We start from the raw sequence: 16,248 nt of genomic DNA, 5'->3' as shown, positions 1-16,248 counted from the left end.
GGCACAACAACCTTGTGCTATGCCCTGTTTTTTTTACTTAACCTTACGGGATGAAATTCTCCCCGAGTCACTAAATATTCTTTGAAAGTGTGTGTGTGTTTTCTCATGGTTGCACAATGTGCAGTCAAAAAACTAATCCCTTATTTACAAACTCCCTTACTGGGAACATTGAATATTTTCCCAGTATAAATAACAGTATCGTGAACATCCTTCTTCTCTATTTGTATTTACTTCCGTAGGACCTATTTCTAGAAGTAACTTTTGGTTCAAACCATATGAATATTTGAAGTCCCTTGTGATATATGGTCCATTGTTTTCTGCAAAACTTGAGCCAGTTGACACTCATCAACACCGAGTGAGGACTGGAAATAAAATCTTAAAGATAGATACGTAGTTAGATTCTAGATGCCTATACAATGCCTATCTTATTAGGTTGTTGAGAAAGAACAACACCTCTCATGTCATATTCAGCCATTACCACCACCCCCAGGGGATTCATTTCATCTAGTGAATGTCTACAGTGTCCTATGTACTCTGTGTGCTTGACTTCGGGAACGTAGCACTAAATGAGATGGGTATGGGCAAACAATCAAATAAACACTGGGTGAAGAGTGTTCTGAGAAAGGAAATAGACTTGCCGCAGGTACCAAAGAAGGTTACCTAACCTAAACTCGAGAGGTCATGGGAGGCTTCCTTGAGGAAATAATAGCCAAATGAATCTTGAAGGATGAACAGGTGTTGGAAATAGGGCCAAGAAAAAGCATTATGTTAGCCTCACTGTGGCCACAGAAATCTGAAGAGATTTCTTCCATTCTTCCTGGAAAGCCTGACTTCATCAACATTGGTGTTGTGACATCTTGTCTAGTACGAGAAGAGCCAGCAAACATTTGCGGCTGGAGTTCAGCCTTTCTCAAGTTTGCCCAAGCATGCTGGCCTCTGTATCTGACTCAGACTGGCTTTGGCCCCTGCTCATCATGCCCTCTCCTTCCTCATCTTTCCCCCACTTGCAAGGCCCGTGCAAGCCCGTCGTGTTAACTACTGGGATTATTATGCCTGGCTGCAGTTATTTTCCAGGGCTGCTGTCTTTGAGGTATTTTGATAGTCTCCCTGGTATAGCCTGTTAAGTGCTGAGTTTGTGCTTGACTCTGGGCTTACATCTGTATGCAGAAACCAGACTTGGGTTCTTAAACTCTGACAATTCGAAAAAATGACAAAAACCTCATAGATACATCAGCACATTCAATATGGATTGAGACCACATGATGTTGTATCTGTGAAGAAACTAATAGTTCTAAATCGTACACGCTGAGTGGAGCTATTGGGTGTAACAGGGGATGTAGACCAGGAGGACTAGGACAGGTGTCTCTCTCCCCCTTCCTTTCCCATGAACCCAGATCATAAACCAGCAGGGTTTCAAGGGGAAAAACAATATGATACACAGTTAAAAGTCCCAGATCTAGCATCAGAGCATTTGGGTCTGAATCCCACTATGGCTTCTTACAAGCCGAGTCACTCAATCTTTCTAAGCTTCCGTTTCTGCCTTGCAAGATGGAGATACTAACACCTTCTGTATTAGGTATACCTAAGCCGCTAAATGAAAAGAACCCACCCAAAATGCCATGGCTTAAACAATATAAAAGTTTATTTCTCTCACACAGAACGTCTCGGACCTAGATGGCATGGCTGGTTAGACATGTCAGCCATTCTCAGCGTGAGGCTTTTGTCTCTGAGTCCAAGGTGGCTGTTACCCCTCCCTCGGCCATAACTGTATGCCCACCAGTGAGAAGGGGACAAAGGAGCAAACGGAGCGTACGCCTGTTCCTTTTGAAAGCACAACCTGGAAATGGCACACTTGATTTCCGCTCACATTCCCTTGGCTGGAATTTCGTCACATGGCCCTGCCTAGCTGTTCAGGAAGCTGGGGGATATAGTCACCAGCTGTGCGACCATGTGCTTGGCAAAACTCAGGCCTTCTAGGATAAAAGAAGAAAGGGAAAATGGAGGTTGGTGGTCAACTGGCAGCATCTGCCACACTGATGTCACTGGGTTGTCGCAAGGACCAAGAGGGATGGAGCGCACAGTAGGCCTTAGTGACCAGCACTTGCCGTATTGCTCTTGAGCTACACACGGCTCTTTCACTGACTGCTACAGCTGTTGAGGAAATGCAATGAACTTGGCATTAGGGGATTATATTACAGCCCTATAGAATGTGCTGGAGTAAAGAGACTGCCTCCGGCCACTGTAGGTGTATCTTGAGGTCTACAGAGCGAAGAACAAGGACCAGCCACTGCCCTAACCAAACATTCCTGTTCCACCCAACTGTCACCTCAAACCTATTTTACTTACTTACTTATTTATTTATTTATTTATTTAGCAGGTATATCATTCCTACAATGTCCCAGGTTCTACTCTAAAAGCATTTCCCAATATTAACCCATGCAATCTTTACAACAACCCCACAAAGTATGAACTCTTATTATCTTCGCCCTACATATGAGGACACTGAGATACAGAAAGATAAAGTAACCTCCCAAAGTCACATAGCTAGTTAGTAGTAGGGCCAGGATTCAAACCAGGCCCCAGAGGTCACATCTCAACTTCGACATGGTCCTGCCTGCCATAAAGCAAGCAGGAATACAGGATGATCTGGGGTGAGGGTCCCACATTCTTAGAACACAACTGAAGCATTATACCACCCCCTGCCCACCTGCAGACCTGGCTTTCTGGAAAGCACACTGATGTAAACCAATTGCGAACCCCACATAATCGAGGAAGACCACAAGAAAATGACATTCCATTCTAGACTGTCTTTGAAAGAAAGAATGGGAAGTGGTTGTGATACGAGAGCATTACAGGCCACGGGAGCCATATGCGGTTGAAGGGTAGCCAAAGGAGGTGAAAAGGGTACCAGAGCAGATGGGGCTTCTGGGGCAGTGAGGATGAAAGGGGAGAAGGAAGATCCTTAGACATCTCTCCATCCTGACAGCAAAAGGCAACCGGAACCTCAAACTCTGAAGATAGTCGAATGAATATTCCCTGAGAAAACATGTCCATTAAAAGACTCCTTATCGGGGCGCCTGGGTGGCACAGCGGTTAAGCGTCTGCCTTCGGCTCAGGGCGTGATCCCGGCGTTACGGGATCGAGTCCCACATCAGGCTCTTCCGCTATGAGCCTGCTTCTTCCTCTCCCACTCCCCCTGCTTGTGTTCCCTCTCTCGCTGGCTGTCTCTCTCTGTCGAATAAATAAATAAAATCTTTAAAAAAAAAAAAAAAGACTCCTTATCACCAGGCAAGAGGATCCATTGGCCTGTGTTATGACTTTTACGACACTCTCGCTCTAGGATATGGGGACAAAAGCAGATTCATTTCTGAGACATTGTGACATTAAGCAAAATTTTTCCTATGGTGTCAGGTGTCAAAAGCAATTGTTTCATGCAATCTGAAAACAAAGGTCTATTTACTTTCTTAAAATATAAAATCTTAAAATACAGCATATATTATATGCATTATATGTTATTGTCTAGCTTACTTTCTGCCAGCTGTTGTTCAAATTTTGCCCCATTTATCCCACCTAACCCTGCATCTTTCCCCCTCGCCTTATCTTTCTCTCAGTATTCTACTTAGCAAGCCCTAGTTCATTCTCTGGAACCTTGCACTGGGATTACATCTTTCCCAGTTCCATCCCACCCAATATTCTAAATACCAGTGAACAGCAGTCACGGTTCCTTGCCTCCTCCCTGGCCTCTGACATTTCAACTACTTGATGGATAAATTAGAGATGATTCACTAATAAAATTTTCAAAGGTACAGTTCTTTCCCTGAATGCCCTTTTAGTCTCTGCCTCCTCAAAATACAGAAGTCACATTGCTCAGCCTCTGGGCCTGAAGTTTACCATGTTCCCTTTACGGAGAGACCTTCTCCATCACCTCCCTTAGTGTTACGGCCTCCTGCAGTGCTCTTGATCCTACCTTCCCTGCTTTCTATTCCCCACCCCCCAGCACTTCTTACCTTCTAACATCCTATATAACCAACCTAAATCGTTGAACGTATATTTCTCCACACTAGAATATAGAAGCTTCAGGAGGAAGGTGCGTTGTTGTTTTGTTCTTATTCTTCCCACTTATCCTCAGCACTTGGGAGTTTTCTACTACTCAGTCAATGTTAGATCAACATGGACTAAATGAGTGAACAAAGGAATGAATGAATGGATGAGCCTAGTAATACTAGGACAGCCACATGACAAACAAAACTCCTTAAGGGATTTGATAAGATCCCTTGTCAAATACATCATACCCTCTCATTTCATTTTTAAATATATTTTCCTTTAGGACATGAAAGCTTTCTCATGTTTAAGAGCGCTCTTTTAAAAAAGATGTATTCCAGCCATCACAAGCCTTCTGATCTGCTCTAGCAAAGAGAACACATCGCTTGTGTGGCATTCCTACCAAACATGCATAACCTGAATCTAATCATGAAGAAACATCAGACAGTCTCAACCTGAAGGACATTCTACAAAATCATTGGCCTACGCTTTTTTAAAATAGTGAGAAAATGACAGAGAAAGACTAAAGGACTGTACCAATTTAAAGAAGACTAAAGAGACATACCAATTATGTTTGAAGTGTGTTCCTGGATTGAATCTGGAATGAGTGGAAAGGTTTAAAGAATATTATTGGGGTGGCGCCTGGGTGGCGCAGTCGTTAAGCGTCTGCCTTCGGTTCAGGGTGTGATCCCAGCGTTCTGGGATCGAGCCCCACATCAGGCTCTTCCGCTGGGAGCCTGCTTCTTCCTCTCCCACTCCCCCTGCTTGTGTTCCCTCTCTCGCTGGCTGTCTCTATCTCTGTCAAATAAATAAATAAAATCTTTAAAAAAAAATATTATTGGGATAATTTATGAAATCTAATATATACTATAAATTTAACGTGAATAATAACATTGTATCAGTGTTAAATGTCCTGGTTTTGATCACTGCACTGTGGTTATGTAAGAGGATGTTTTCTTCTTGGAATATACATACTGAAGCACTTATTGGTAAAGAGGCATGATTTGCAATATCACTATCGAATGACTCAAAAAATACATACATACATACAAGTAAAGGAAACAAGCAAATGATAAATAGAGGAAAATGTAAACAATTACTGAATCTGGGTGAAGGGTAAACTGTGGTTATTTTTATTATTTTTGTAAGTTTCTGCAATTTTAATATATCAAAGTAAACATTTACCAAAGAAATGTAAATACATTCCTTGGAAGAGTCATATATAAATATTGTCTCAGGTAATACCTTAATTATAAGTTATGTGATAGCTGACTGAGACCCAGAACGGGGCCCAGTTTAGGCCTTATGTGGGAAGAGAAGTATTAAGAACAAAAAAAAAAAAAAAAAAAGAAAGAAAGAAAGAAAAAGAAAAATGAGGAGGAAGCAGAAGCCATGGAATTCAAACTTTCCCTAGGTCACAGTTTTGCCTTGGACCTAGTGATTTTTTTGTAGGAACAATTTAAGACACCAAGACATAAGTTAAAAAGTAAGAAAATGTGGTTTGTCTTTATATACCCTTTGCAGCTCCATTTTTTTGTAGTTGGGATATAAATACTTGAGGGGAGAGAGATATCTTACAGTATAAAAACAAATAATATGGCCTACTTTAGAAGATGGCCAGCCTACATTAAGAAAGATGTGAGCCCCCTTCCTGACCATTGGGGGAGGTATGTGTGTGTGTGGACTTTTTATAAAGCGTATAATAAAATAATAAATCATGTTTAAAAAAAAGTAAGAAAATGTAAACACAGATAGACAATCCGGCTACCCAGAGAAACAGCCATACAATTTTCTTAATTCTTATATATATTATAAGATGTAATATATTAGTACTTCTAAAACCCTGAGGTCATCCAACCAAAAGTACTGTAAGCTAACCTTATATTATTATCCTGAGGTAAGGAACTACTTGCCAATGAACATTTCTTTTGACTTTTTCTTTACTGTATAATTAGTTGATTATTTTATTTCTTTTTTTTTAATGATTTTTTATTATGTTAGTCACCATACAGTATATCCCCGGTTTAGTTGATTATTTTAGTGAATATCAGCTATTATCTTCTATATTTTATTTCTTTTTTTTAATGATTTTTTATTATATTATGTTAGTCACCATACAGTATATCCCCGGTTTAGCTGATTATTTTAGTGAATATCAGCTATTATCTATTAACAGGCCCTAATCTTATGGCTGCCTTTGGTGGTGGTTGGAAGATGACCTGTATGGCTGTACGATCGCACTGTCAGGTTTAGAGATTATTCTGTATATTGTTCTGTTAACAGGAACCCTGACAATACAAGTCCTCATGTCTGAAGTTAATTGTGTGGGAGACTCACCCTACTTATAACACCATGCACTCCTTAAACGGTCTAACTTCTGATATCCACGTGTCTATTGTAAAAATCAATCATAAGGTAAATCTTGAGCAAAGGAAAGTATCATGACATTGGATAGGAGTTGAGGCGGCTGAAGCCCACAACAAGAAAAAGGTGCCAAAATGTCAGTCACCAAGACTCCTCCTCACACCACAGTGAACCCACAGGGAGCCTCACAGTTGAAAGAAGGCTCTAGCAGCGGCTAACCACAGGCTGCATGGACAGGGCATTGAACATAAACTATGGACAGAAGCATTGCATTGGCCTGGGGACAGAGGAGGTACGTGGTTTGTACCAGGAAAAGTATACGCCTTTCTTATATCAAATTCCGCCCTGTTATTACTCTTCGTCCCTTCCAAACATGCCTACACAAAGCTCTGTGCCCTAAAATGAAAAAAAAAATTATGCATAACTGTCAGAAATACTCTACAACATGAAACACGATAGTCTATGAAATCAGCCACATAAATTGTGAAACCAAAGTCAAAGTTCTAGTTGTTCTATACCCGTGTTTAGAAGAAAAGGGGGGCGGGGAAGCATATTTGTAAAGAAAGAAACTAAAACACAGAAAGTATTATGTGTGCAGCCATGTGAACAGCTCTATCTAAACCATGTCGGATCCTCCAAACACTCCACTTCCAACCATTTCAGCCACCCTTTACATGTGTTTATGACTACATCTAGGAAATGAAAAGCAGATCGAAACATTGTCACTACAGCCAATATTTGTAGCAAACACTCCTTCCCTCCAAAGCATTAGAAATTTGTGGATGTGGAGCCAGGAAGGCTGACTCATAATTCAATGCAGATGTGTCATTATTTAATACTCTTGTAGATCTAAAAGAAACAATGACCTGGGGGTCAAAGCTAGTGCCTCCCTGAGAGCCTAAGCCGCACAGTTGGACTGAGGACAAATGGAGCTGTGAGAAGCTGGCTGCAAAGGAAGCTTAGGAGGAACTAAAGAAATAAGAGTGAGTTGATGGAGATAAATAGTCTGTCCTCATCAGAGAAAAAATGAAGGAAGGAGGGAGGGTGGGGGGAAAGACAGAGAAAGGAAGGAAGGATGGAGGGATGAGAGAAGAAAGAAAATTTGGGAGAATAAACAGTGATCAAGACTCAACTTGGAAATACTAAGGAAAGTACTATTTGTCCAGAATAAAAAAATGGAATTTGTTCCAGCCAAGTCCTGGGAATGGTGGCTGATGCGGGGATTAAAATGGACAGGTGGGGGAAGCAACATCTGACTACAAGAGACCTTTCCACTTAGGAAACGTCCTACTTAGAGCAGAGCTTGCCTGGGAGACAGCAGAGAGGAATATCCTGTGGCTCATTGTAAGTGGTTCTCAGCAGCTGCAACTGGTTAGGACTGTAAACTTGAGCGCCCCGGGCCTGCCTGACCTCGGGGAATGGAACAGCAAAGTATTTCTTGACCAGCGAACTGCAGGTCCTGTTTAACAAGCTTACAGGTCTGTGGACTTATTCTTTCCTATCCAAGTGCTAGTTTTCTTTTTTTTTTTTTAAGATTTTTTATTTATTTGTTCGACAGAGAGAGAGAGACAGCCAGCGAGAGAGGGAACACAAGCACGGGGAGTGGGAGAGGAAGAAGCAGGCTCATAGCGGAGGAGCCTGATGTGGGGCTCGATCCCATAACGCCGGGATCACGCCCTGAGCCGAAGGCAGATGCCTAACCGCTGCGCCACCGAGGTGCCCCCAAGTGCTAGCTTCCTATCCCTGATTTGGAGCAGTTAACAACTCCTGACTGTTGTCCTTGGCAAAAGCACTCTGAATTTCTTCTGTAATATATGTTCCATTGCCTGGTGAGTTAAGAAATAACTTGACTTTTTTTTTTTTTTTTTTTTTTACAGAAGAATGTGAACAAGAAAGATAAGTGATGGTGCATAAATGAGCTAAAGGTGACTCTAGTCTCCAAAACTGGATGAAGTCTGGAGAGAACCCGCTCATGTTTCCGAGTCCCAAGTGTGGGGGCAGGGCAACTGAAGAGCTCAGAGATACAAGCATGGTAAGATAAGTGTGGTCTTTGTCAATATAGTTCTTGGATCCTCGCCATCACGGCTGGTCCTCTACCTCCATCCCAACACTTTTGATTTCCTCATGACAACAGCAGAGGAAAACTGGAAACCCCTCCCTTCCTGCTGGAGCTGTCAACACAGCTCCTCGCTTGCAGCTCAGAACTGCTGCCAACAGCACCACCATATCTTGGCAACACTTCTAACAGACCCCATCACAGGCACTATGACAACTGCCACCTCCTCTTGCTTGATTGTCCTGGCCTCCAAAAACCTTTTGCTGCTCAGCCAAGTACATCTCCTGACCCCTGCTAATGTTCCCACCGTATAGGGAGACCAACATCCCAGTTTTGTCTGGGTTGGAGAGGTTTGCAGGGATGTAGGTCTCTCAGCGCTAAAACAGGAAAGGCCCCGGCAAACCAGAATAGAGTGGCATCCCACTACCATAGTGGTCACGATTGCCACTGCTGCTGACTTGTGTCGTGAAATTCAAGGTGGAAACAGTGGAATCGGGAGCAAACTACTGGGGTAGCTTTTTCCTCTGCCTCGAGGGTGCTCTGCTGGGTATCCTGGAGAAACTCACACACTCCTATTTCCCTAGATGGAACTGTGCAACCCTGGGAAGCACCCTTCCTCTCTGCAGTCCACTCTCAGTCCATCCTGCTCACCCCAGTGCCCTTATCTTCAGGGGACCTGCCCTCACAACCAGAGTGATATGGCCTGTACTTGTAACTTACTGTGATTTCTAGTACGTGTGCAGCCAGAGATCGTGTGGATTTCTCACTCCTTTTTTCCACTTTAAAATCTGCTAATATGTTATGCTAAATGCTACAGGGTATGGATACTTCCAGGTAAGTATACTTGCAGACTTTTTTTTTCAAAAGAAACCCAAAATCTTTCGAGGAGAAATTTCACCAAAAACTTTTTTTTAATCAAAATGGAAATTAATTAACTTGTTTTTATAAAAGCCACATGTGCTCATTTCAAGTGCTTTAGAGAACAGAGAAAATCATATAAACTTAAACAGGGATGTCTGGGTGGCTCAGGAGGTTAAGCATCTGGCTTCGGCTCAGGTTATGATCCCAGGGTCCTAGGATCAAGTCCTGCATCCAGCTCCTTGCTTAGCAGGGAGCCTGCTCCCCCCTCTGCCTTCTACCCCCCCCCCAACATGTGCTCTCTCTCTCTCTCTCTCTGACAAATAAACAAATAAAATCTTTAAAAAATAAATAAACTTAACCAAAAATATTATCCCAAATCCCACCACTCCAAGATAACCACTGTTAATATTTTTATCAATGAGATAAAATTAATATTGTGTATGTCCTTCTACTTTTATCTATGCATATGTATGTGCTTAGATATAGAAGGTTTTAAATAAAAACGAAATCATATAATATATATATTATGTATAAATATTGTGCATATATGCATACTATATTTCTTTTCATCTGTTAATATGTCATGAACATTTTTCCATGTCAATAAATAATAATCTGCATGATCATTTATAATGACTACATGGTCTCCCACAGATGCTTACTCTAGGTGTTCTTTAGCTGGAGTAGGGGCTAAAGAAATTTCCCAAGGAGAAACTGTTAAGAAAGCATTTTTCTTAGGGGCTATCTCCATTTCACTGTAGTGTTGGCACCTCTTAAAAATCTGCCATAACCCCAATTCCCAAAAAAGTTTACAGAGTAGTCCATAAAATATCTTAAAGTGTACCTTTATCGGGGTGCCTGGGTGGCTCAGTCGTTAAGCATCTGCCTTCGGCTCAGGGCGTGATCCCAGGGTGCTGGGATCGAGCCCCACATCGGGCTCCTCCGCTGGGAGCCTGCTTCTTCCTCTCCCACTCCCCCTGCTTATGTTCCCTCTCTCTCTGGCTGTCTCTCTCTCTGTCAAATAAATAAATAAAATCTTTAAAAAAAAAGTGTACCTTTATCAAACATCAGCCCAAAAAAAAGGAAACAGAAAATCCAGAGATCTGGTCTAATAGACAATGAATCATATAATGTACCCAGAAAACTGTTTCAGAAAACAAAAACAAAGAGGAGAAAGTAACTCACCTGCTCACCGCTGGCAGTGAAATCCCAAGGGGCGGAAACAAATGTACAAGAACCAGATAAAGAAGCTAGCAGCCATGAAGGGAGCAGGAGAAATCTTAGGAGAAAACAGAAAGGACAGCCCTAAGGTGAGAAAAAAGGCAAACATGCCAAGGACTTTCCAGAACTTGAAGATTACCGTAGACAATAAAGAGGAAGAGCATTAAAAAGCAAAGCAAAGCGAAGGGATAAGAAAGCAAAGCAAAGTGCAAATCAACACTTACATGTTTTCTTAACTCAGAACAAACTTTTAATTATGACACATCTCATATTTAAAATTTTGGATGTGATATAATTCATATGTATGTAATGAATATGCATTACTATAAATAATAATAAAATCGAACACCATGGACCCGCCACTCAGCCTAAAAATCGAACATTACTAACATGGGTAATGTCTTTTGTATATCCCCCCCCCCACGACACTTTCCTCCCTCCCTCTTGCTTGCCTTTATAGTTCAGCCAAGCACATGTGTTCTGTAAATATTTGGGGAACGGAGTCTGCCTATTTTTAAACTTTATATAAAGGCTATCACATTGTATGTGTTCTTTTGCAAACATGAAACCTGCCCAAGCCGAGTCCATCTGTAGGAGACGGGATGTGGGTATGTCTGATAAAGTAAGGGGTCAGGCAAAAGAAAAGTCTCCTTGCTTGAAGGCTACCATATCTCCTATTACGAACTGAAGTTGAGTGAACTATTAGAACACAGTTTCTGAACATGTCTATAAACTGGTAACAAGGTCCAGCACAAATCTCTTTGCAGAGGTCCTGAGAAACCTCTTACAGAACAACTCATCCTACAAGAAGAAAATCCAGGCATGAACTGCAGGATTCAGGGACAAAACCTGAATTATCAAAGAGAAGTGGCGATTCTAAATATAGCCTGGGAGCTGTGAGGCCGACTTTGGGTGCAAGTTTAATTCCAACAGTACTACAGAATGAAAGATGATTCTTTCTCTTTATTCTGTAACACACTCGACCCCAGACAACACTGCTTTAACATACCGCCAACAGAATGTGACAAAGGAGAGAGAAACATTCTTTCTCACTCTGCCGAGGTCAGCCGTGGCTTCAGGAGGGCGCAAGAGGCACAGCCCGAGGACATGGGGAAGCCAGTGACACCACCAGTACCCCAGAGAGCTTCCCTGGCACCTAGCAAAGTGAAGTAGCAGCATGCCTGGCTCTCAGCTCCAATGTCACTTCAATATGTGGGGACACTCTACTGCAGTTGTCAAAATATTTGCAAGAAACATTGGTAGAGGTTTGCACTTCCTGTATCTGAGAAGCTGGTGAAACTGGGATATTGATGCTAATGTGCTTCCATATTCATCCTCAGGCTGGCGAAGTCTGAGGAAATTTCAAGTTCTAACCACATCAGCAGATGACACAGGGTAGATGTAAGATACTGCATGCGGGATGCAGGGGTAATTCAGTTTGCCTGGAACTTAGGATCTCTGGAAGTTACTGGAGGATGTCTGGGAAACGAGGCTTCTCTCAAGTTCTATGGGACCTGGAAAGCCAGCCTAAGGGGCGTGGACTTCTAAGGCTTACTCAGTCCTACTGGAAATGTTTTAACACACAGTGGCATGCCCAGCACCTTGTTTTAGGAAGATTCATTTGTCAGTAAGCTAAAAAGAGGTCATAAAATGGGGAGATTGGAGACCAGAAGAGCGGTCATAAGATCACTGGAAGAGTCCGGACAAATTGAAGTACGAGTAGTGGCCATGACAGATTCTAGAGCGACCGAAAAGTAGAATCGATGAGGAGTGGGCACTACATCCAGACACATCATTAAATGATGTTTGCAAATCATGGTAAACAATGCAACTCGAATATATATGAAACTTGCTGAAGTTTAATGCCTTCGAAAGTGAAACCACAAGGGGCGCCTGGGTGGCACAGCGGTTAAGCGTCTGCCTTCGGCTCAGGGCGTGATCCTGGCGTTAATGGGATCGAGCCCCACATCAGGCTCCTCCGCTAGGAGCCTGCTTCTTCCTCTCCCACTCCCCCTGCTTGTGTTCCCTCTCTCGCTGGCTGTCTCTATCTCTGTTAAATAAATAAATAAAGATCTTTAAAAAAAAGAAAAAAGAAAGTGAAACCACAAAGACAACTAGAAGAATACGTCACTATGGAATGTCAGTGTTGTTGTAACTATAGTACAAACACCCAACAGATCAACACATTCTTCACATACATCCTATATTTTTTCCTTTTTATTTATTTGAAAGAAAAAATGTCCCCGAAGGAGAGACAGGAGCATGTCAGTTTCCCAGACCTTCTGATTGCTAGCCTGGTCGTCATGTGAAGAGAAATCTGAAAAGTATGCTGTGTTTTATGCTAAAAAAATCTGAGAAGCCAGATTTCAAGTGTCACGTCTCCATCCAGACTGTGTGTGTTGGGGATTTGAGTGAGATTTCAGGTGGGTCCATGATCACATGCCTACTGGACACCAATGTCAGAGGTCCGAACTGCTGTCCCACAGCGCTGCAAGCAAGGAGACTATGTTACGTGCTGGCTGTGGCACCCGTGGCCCTGTGAGTAGGCTGCGAGTAGAGGGCATGCCTCGCATTTTCCTGACAAGAGAACCATGAACTCCGTTTTGAGATGGTGGTGTCCCCCGTTTAGAGAAAATGGATTTATACATTGATTGAATGTTCATTCTAAGCAATTCTAAAAGAGACGAAGGAGAAAGTGGCCTCTCCAATAATGTCCCCATGCCAGCAACTCCTCTCGCATTGGAAAGCAACCACCAGATCTTCACTGAATGGCTGACGCCCCCTTTGCTGATCCAGCACCCCTCTAACCTGTGTCTCAGGTTTATCATGTGTGAGTACAAAGAGCACGTGGCAAGGTGGAGGAGGGGACAACTCTCTTAACTTCCTCTTTTAACTTGTTTGAACTTTAGGAGTAATGCATTTATACTTCAGGCGAGAGGGTTTTTTGTTTGTTTGTTTACTTCTGTTTTTAGAAGAACAGCTTGTGCTTCTTTTAAAACAGGATGCAACAAAATAAAAATGTACAAAAAGTGAGAGTCCTTCCCCGCCATGACCCATTCTTATGGCAAGCTCACCCTCTCTCTCTCTCCCTGTCCCTCTCCCTTTCTGTCTGTCATCATAATGGTACATACTAACCTGAAAATTGCTTACATTACTCAAAAATACTTTTAGGACTACGCTTTCGTGTTAATATACACAACTACACCTTGTTCTTTCAGATCCCCACGTACTGTTCTATAGGACGCCACACCATCATGTATTTAAGCATTCCCCTGGTAACGGACACTAGATAGTCTCCAATGTTCATTTTTACAGACAATACTGTCATAAGTCTGTCCTTGACCGTACAATTTTGTATACTTTCGTAAGTCTTCCTGTAGGAGGAATTCTTAGAAGTTGAGTGACAAAACTCCTCTCTCCTATGCACAACGCTCCCACGCTGGCCAAATACCCGTCACACCAGCCTTCAAAGTCAGGCATCCACTGTCTCTCTCCCCCACTCACATCCACTTCCAGCTTTCATCTACACACTGCCACTAGCTGGTCTCACTGGAGGCAGGCCATTCGTTTTATGCTCAGGGGATCTGGCCAAGCAAAAAGAGGCAAGAATTCGTGTTGATAAATATAAAACAAGCTTTCAAAATGATGGTCTGAGAAAGAGCCTACTGAGAAATGGTGGATAAGGAAGTGGGTAGACTGCGCGTCTTCTCGGAGTCCCCATTGGTTCTTAGTTTTGACTCCTTGTGTCAGTGCTGGGTAGGAAGAATTTCTAAATATTTTAGCAGATTCTCTTTTCTAAAGAATAGCTCCTTCATTACACAGCTTGTGCCAGGAGAAGCAGACAGGCTGGTGCCACCTGTTGCCAAGGCATGTTGCAAGGTTCCATTGTAAACCATGTGTCATTTAATCCCCGTAACCATCCTGGGAGGGGTGGGTGCTATGAGAGGGGCTCAGCAATGAGGAGGTGACTTGCGCAGCTAGTGAGTGAGGCCCAGGGTTCTGAGACAGGTCACCCTGACACCAAAGCCCACGTTTCTTTCACTATTTGAGAAACTTGTCATAGTCTTACTCCAGACCGTTCCCTGCAGACAAGTGGTCAGGCACTCTCTTGCACAAGTTCACCTCCTCCCTAGGATCAGGAAGAGAAAACCATGCAATTTCTGCTGGGTTAGACTCATGGTCTATTTTTTGCATTTATTTCTTGAATTATTTTTGTCTTCCAACCTTAGGTAAAATTTCAATAAGCAATAGAAAACGTTCCGTTGAAATTGGCCCATGGGAGAGCAGAGACTGAGTAAGCTAGAGCTTTGTCTCTCAGAGTCCTTTATTCCTTACAGCATGTGAAAGAACACGAAGGCGGAACCCAAGTTCAACTGAGGACTGAGGGATGGGCAAAGCACCACCTGTTCTTGGGGAAAAAGAAATTCTCACCCTGGATCGTAGAGTTGAAGACTGACTAATCTTTGGTAACTTGACCTTGGAGTTAGGCAAATAGAAATAGGTTGAAACTGATTTTTTTTTAAAGATGTATATTTCCAGAGAAATTCATGCCCAGCAAACAACAAGAGCCTGTGATTACTTAGCCATTAAGGCAATCCCCAGACTCTTAAACCCATAGAATGATCTTGTAATTGATACAGCCCCTCCCCACCGAGAGCTTTCTCTCCAAAGCCTTTTAATTTTTTTTATTATTTTTAAAATTTACTATTATTTTAATTACAATATAATTAATGTACACTGTTATATTAGTTTCAGGTATACAATATAGTAATTCAACAATTCTGTACATTACTTGGTGTTCATCATGATAAGTGTACTCTTAATCCCCTTTATCTATTTCACCCAACCCCCCTCACCTCCCCCCCCCCCCCCCCCGGCAACCACTGGTTTGTTCTCTATATTTGAGAGTCTGTTTTTTTGTTTGTCTCTTTTTTGCTTTGTTCGTTTGCTTTGTTTCCACATATGAGTGAAACTGTATGGTATTCATCTTTCTCTGACTGACTTATTTCACTTAGCATTTACCCTCTAGATGCATCCATGTTGCTGGAAATGGCAAGATTTCATTCTTTTTTATGGGTGAATAATATTCATATATTAGTATCATGTATATCATATATATAAACACATACATACATACATATATGTGTATATATAAAATGCTCCACATTCTCTGCATCCATTCATCTGGAAGTGGACGCTTGAGTTCCTTCCATATCTTGGCTATTGGAAATCATGCTGCAGTAAATATAGGGGTGCATTTACCTTTTCAAATTAGTGTTTTGTATTCTTTGGGTAAATACCCAGTAGTGGAATTACTGGATTGCGTGGTAATTCTTTAATTTTTTGAGGAACTTCTGTACTGTTTTCCACAGTGGTTGTACCAGTTTGCATTTCCACCAACAGTGCACAAGAGTTATTTTTTCTCCACATCTTCACCAACACTTACTGTTTCTTGCGTTTTTTATTTTAGCTGTTCTGACAGGTGTGAGATGATATCGTGGTTTTGATTGGCATTTCCTCTGATGATTAGTGATGTTGAGTATCTTTTCATGCGTCTTTTGGCCATCTGGATGTCTTTTTTGAGAAACGTCTGTCATGGTTTCTGTCCATTTTTTAATTGGTTTATTTGGCTTTTTGGTGTTGAGTTGTGTAAGTTCTTTATATATTTTGGATAGTAACCACTTATCGGACATATCATTTGCAAA

The 16,248-nt window shown here is 42.0% G+C and overlaps 1 long non-coding RNA gene across 1 annotated transcript; it reads left to right on the top strand.

Moving 5' to 3' along the window:
* Positions 1-6,158: 6,158 nt before the first annotated feature.
* On the top strand, positions 6,159-8,520 carry LOC103659324. Its single transcript, XR_005837081.1, has 2 exons — positions 6,159-7,388; positions 8,283-8,520. It is a non-coding gene; the product is annotated as an uncharacterized LOC103659324 (long non-coding RNA).
* Positions 8,521-16,248: the final 7,728 nt, after the last annotated feature.

This window comes from Ursus maritimus, unplaced genomic scaffold (assembly GCF_017311325.1).
Source record: "Ursus maritimus isolate PB19 unplaced genomic scaffold, ASM1731132v1 scaffold_23, whole genome shotgun sequence".
Classification (NCBI taxonomy): Eukaryota; Metazoa; Chordata; class Mammalia; order Carnivora; family Ursidae; genus Ursus; species Ursus maritimus.
The sequence above is the reverse complement of the archived record's forward strand: the minus strand, read 5'-3'. Positions and strand labels throughout refer to the sequence as shown.